The sequence below is a fragment of the Sorex fumeus genome, unplaced genomic scaffold (assembly GCF_029834395.1).
Source record: "Sorex fumeus unplaced genomic scaffold, SorFum_2.1 ptg000035l, whole genome shotgun sequence".
In the NCBI taxonomy this organism is placed as follows: domain Eukaryota; kingdom Metazoa; phylum Chordata; class Mammalia; order Eulipotyphla; family Soricidae; genus Sorex; species Sorex fumeus.
Window position 1 is genome coordinate 15081779 of NW_026606092.1, and position 5492 is coordinate 15087270.

The 5492-nt window shown below is 41.2% G+C and overlaps 1 non-coding gene across 1 annotated transcript; it reads left to right on the top strand.

Annotated features, from left to right (window-relative positions):
• The first annotated feature begins 5385 nt into the window (after positions 1–5385).
• Positions 5386–5492, top strand: LOC130027052 (U6 spliceosomal RNA). Its single transcript, XR_008792991.1, has one exon. It is a non-coding gene; the product is annotated as a U6 spliceosomal RNA (small nuclear RNA).

The window sequence follows — 5492 nt, forward strand, 5'->3', positions numbered from 1 at the left end:
GAAAAGGGAAAAGAAGAGAAGCAGAGGGGAGAAAGTCATTGTTTTAGTGGATTTTCAACCAGAGCAAAACAAAAGAAAAAATGGAGAATAGTACTATTATAATCACTTTACAGCATATAAACTGAGTTTTAGAAAAAAGCAACAGTAACTCCCAAATAATAATATCTCTTCAAATTAAGAGTTGCATGACAGAAACCCAAGCCTATACGCCAACACATAAACAAAAAATTAGGCTGCGGTACACAAAGACAGAATGAGAAAAGTTTAATTAATTAATTTAGTTTGGGGGCCACACCTGGCTGTGTTCAGGATTTCTTCCTGAATTTCTTTGGTTTGGGGCATCAAACCCAGTGGTACTCGGTTTCAGTTATACTACTTTCAGTTCTTTGCCTAGAAGTTTTCTCCCAGTGGTGCTTGGAGAACCATGCAGTCCTGGGGACTAAAATTAGGCTTGCCACATGCAAACCGTGTACTCTAGTCCTTAGAGTTATCTGTCTGGAACCTGCACAACTATTTCCATTTGTTTTGTTTGAAACAACACATATATGTCTATATATTTATTTATAATCTGTAGGTTTTCAGTAAGACAGATGAGATAGTGACATACCTCCCATACCTCACAAAATTCCTTCAAGGATGAAAGATTGAAAACCAGCATTCCAGTGGCATCATCACCTGTTTATTGCCATTTATTGTACTCTGACTAATTGTAGTTTATGAGGCTCAGATAAGGACCAGGAGAATGGCTCCAAGGCTTGGAAGCCAGCCTCACATACTGGGGGAAAAGACAGCTTAGTTAGAGAAGGGACCACCAAGTTAAGGATGCCTGGAGAGCCCACTCGGGATGGGAGATGTGTGCTGAAAGTAGACTATAGACCAAACGTGATGGCCAGTTTTAATACCTGTATTGCAAACCAAAGCACACAAAGGTGAGAGAGAGCAAAAGGGAAGGTACCTGCCACAGAGGCAAGGGGGCGTGAGGGAGGGATGGGGTGGGGGTGGTGGGAGGGATACTGGGAACGTTGGTGGTGGAGAATGGCCACTGGGGTAGGGATAGGTACTCGATCATTGTATAACTGAAACATAAGCAGGAACGTTTGTAAGTCTGTAACTGTACCTCACAGTGATACATTTTATTAATTAATTAACTAAATTTATAAAAGAAACTTGAAAAAATTTACATAAATATATTTTATTTATATAAAATATTTATATAAATATTTTGTATGAATATATAAAATTTATGTTTTGTATAAGTATAAAATTTTATAAATGTAAAATATATATTAGTGCTAATGTACTTATATATATTTTTATTTATTGAACCACTGTGGGAAAAGTTCAAAGGTTTCAGGTTTAAGTCTCGGTCATGCAATGATCAAACACATTTCCCTTCACCAGTACTTATTTTTTACCACCAAGAACCCCAATATAACCCCCTCCCACCCCTCCCAATTCCTGTGAGGCAGATGAATTCTAATTAACACTCTATCTACTTTGATTAGATTCATTGTTTCGACAAAAGAGGCACCATTATTGTTTAGAGTTTACACCCCCAAATCAGACCTGCTGGAAAGGCATTGTGAAATAATTTGTTTTCTACAGCTGGTTAGGGCTGGAGCGATAGCACAGCAGGTAGGGCATTTGCCTTGCACGCAGCCAACTTGGCCGACCCGAGTTCGATTCCTCCGCCCCTCTCGGAGAGCCCAGCAAGCTACCGAGAGTATCTCGCCCTCATGGCAGAGCCTGGCAAGCTCTGTGTTTGTGTATTGGCATATATTATGTCTCTGAGAGTTGTTTTTTTTGTTATGCATATTTTTGAAACCAAGTACTGTCCAGAGGGACAGCACGGGGATTAAAGTGCTTGCCTTGCACATAGATAAGGGTGACGTATTCGATATGCCAGACACAGTAACAACAAAGTCTCCAATGGAGACGTTACTGGGCCCGCTCGAGCAAATCGATAATCAACAGGAGGGCCTTTACTTTACTTTACAGCTGGTTATAAGAACCAAATGATGTCGTGCGGCTGCAATTGCAGACACACGATTTTGGATTTCTGATATTTTACTTATTAAGCCTGGAAGTATTTCTTCTGAGAGCCAGATAATTATGAGATTGGTTTCTGTGACTCTGGAGCTATGGCCATGCCGGAGAGTTGCTCGTGGGTGGTGGTGACTCATGACCTTTGTAGGGTGTGAAGGATGAGCTGGGAACGCCCCCCTTTCCATGAGGTTTCAGTTGCCTGGTCACCACCAGCGACTCATACCTGGTTTTCCAAAAAGCTCCAATGCGGCTGCCATCTTGCTGTCCAGGGGGAAAAAGGCAGAAGGGAGCAACACCCTTTTCCTCCCGGGCAGGCTTGGTGCCATGGATTAACGCATAGTCCATTCATTTTTCTGTCGCAAGCTGCCGAGCTCTGCATTAAGTACGTATATATTTTTAACCACTATGCCACAATTTGTAGATTAATGGCTCAATGTTTTCACCTGAAAGAAGTGGGAGATGAGTTAGAATGCTAGTCATGTAAGTACCAGTGAAGGGTGCAGTTCTTTGTATGAACAATGACACAGAGATTCTGATGTTTTAAAAAATATTAATTCTGTTTAAGAAAAGGATTGATAACTCATATTGTAAACATGACCCAGGGTGTGTTGTGTATTGGCATATATTATGTCTCCAAGAGTTGTTTTTTTCTGTTATGCATATTTTTGAAACCAAGTACTGTCCAGAGGGACAGCACGGGGATTAAAGTGCTTGCCTTGCACATAGATAATTTGATTTGATTCCCTATTTGGCTGCTCAGAGCCACATATGATCCCATGAACACCACAAGGAGTGATCCTAGAGTACAGAGCCCTCAGTAAACCCTGGCATGGCCCAAACAACAAAACAAAAAAAGACAACCAAGAATCCTTGTGCTTTGAATTTTAAATAGTTTCCAAAAAAAACATAAACAACATATTTTATTAATATATAAATAACATATAGGCATAAGATATACCTCACAGTGTAAGAAATATCAGGTAAATTAAAAAAGGAGGGACCACAGTACAGTACAGAATTTAAGGCTCTTGTAATTCACATAGTTCTATCCTCGCTACCACATATGGTCCCCCAAGGATTGCCAGGAGTGATCCCTGGGCACAGAGCCATAATTAAGCGGAGAGAAGAGGAGAGGAGGGGAGGGGAGGGGAGGGGAGGGGAGGGGAGGGGAGGGGAAGGGAGGGGAGGGGAGAGGAGAGTCTGAATTTGGCAACAAGGCAGGGAATGGCATTTTTTCACAGCCGAGAGGATATTGCATACAGATAACAGCGCTAGCCATGATATATATATATATATATATATATATACATATATATATTATTTTACTTGAGAAGGGGTCAGAAAGAAGGGAAGGGAAGGGAGGGAGGGAGGGACGGAGGGAGAGAGGGAGGGAGAGAGGGAGGGAGGAAGGAAGGAAGGAAGGAAGGAAGGAAGGAAGGAGGAAAGGAAAGGAGGAGGGTGGGATGGAGGGTGGGAAGGAAATAGGGAAGGAAGGGAGGAAGGGAGGAAAAGAAGGAGGGAGGGAAAAAGGAAATGAGCTTTATTTTAGTAAGATTGAAGCCCTTGGAGGGTACCATCCACCATCACCTTAACTTAAACCTGTTTCTCCTAAATTCTCTTCTAGAGTGTCCCTTTCACCCACAGAGTGATTTTATCTACATCATACTCCCTTTTTTTTAGTGGAGTGAGGGGTCCCCAAGTCCAGGGACCCCATCTGTGATTTTCAGTCAAACTGGCTAACAGTTCAATGCAATGGCCCAGGATGTGGTGCTGCTTGGCTCCTGCAGTACCAAGGATCGCCTCAGCCATCCAGATAGTGCTCAAGGGGCTACAGTGCGGGGAAACAAATCTGGGTCATCTGCATGCAAGGCATGTGCCCTAACTGCTGCACTGTCTCCCAGCACTGAACCCGATTTATTTTAAGAACACCTTAATTATGAGGAAAATTTTTAAATTCTTTTAAAATTCTTAAATTAAAACTTTTTAAATTCCTAAACTGAATCTTTAAAATGAACTTGGGTTCTTCACCTCACCCTATTTATTGTTCTTGCTTTTTCTCTTCTTTCTTGTCCCTGCCTCAAGTAAAGCCATCTTTTTTTCAAGATAGCTTTGTTATCTGTATGCAATATCCTCTAGGTTTTGGAAGGGGGAAATGTTTCCTACCTTCTTGCCATAATCAGTTCTCTCGCTCTCCAAGATGTCTTATTCTCTTCTTTGAAAACGTTTTCCCTAATATTTTACTGTGGAAAGTCCTTACTACATCTGTGTGCTTCTATACTCAGTTGGCTTCTAGAAATCACTTTCAAAGATTCCCAATTTCAGTGCCACTTCAAGTGATTTTGGTTTCTCCATCTTGCTAAAGAAATTTGCTGAGAACTTAATTTGGAGTTTGGGGCATTTCCGTAAGCTACTCTCACTTTAGTGCTGAGAAGTGTTCACAGAACCATGCAGAGCCAGAAACAGAACCCAGTGCCCTGCATGCAGAAACTGCATTCCAGCCCTTTGAACTATCTTTTCAAGATTTGACCAGGGTTACAGTCCTCTGATCAAAGAATTATCCTCCTTTGCCTATGAAACAAGGAATATAAAGGAGGAACATGCTAACTCAGCCTGGTGGACTGAGTTGATGATTTTCAGAGGATGCCAACCACATAGGCCTCCCACCCAAAGGCAGTGCGCAACCCTTCCCTGACTACTCCTCTGAATGTTTGTGATCATTGTCCAGATTTCACCTTCTAAAGCATTTGCCAACATCTTAGTCAAAGACCATCACTAAAAACTTTAAGAGACTATATATTCATGTGAACATTGGTTCATATTGACTTATTTTTTGTTATCATTGCAAAAGTTTTCAACTGCCTTGAAAGGCGCAACTCACTGAGCTGACTGTGCTTTGATCCACATTAAACTTGAGCTAGATTTAGAATCAAAAGCACAGAGAGAATCCCTTTGGAAACAAGGTTGAATGTAAAATTTCCACCCCATTGAATGCTGAGTCTCTGGGCAGGAACATCTGTTTCTGTGAGAACTCAAGAGCAATAAATTCGCTGAGGACATTTCTGAACTGTGATCACAGAATAAGTCTTATTTTCCTTTAAATTATGTTGAGTGATTTTTGTCTAACTCCACTTTCATATAATATATAAATTAAAAGGAAGGAAGTTGTGAGCAATGGTAAGGGGAAAATATAAAGGAATTCTAGCAGAAGGGACAATAACAAGTATACTAGAACTCATCCTGTGGACTTCACTGCAAAGAGTCCCCCCCAGTAACACTGACTTCCAACACTTTGACCCATAACCCAAATCTGTCCTGATCTTTGTTAAGAAGCACCAGTGAGTGCTCGCTTCGGCAGCACGTATTCTAAAATTGGAACGATAAAGAGAAGATTAGAATGGCCCCTGCACAAGAATGAGACGCAAATTCATAAAGCGTTCCATATTTTT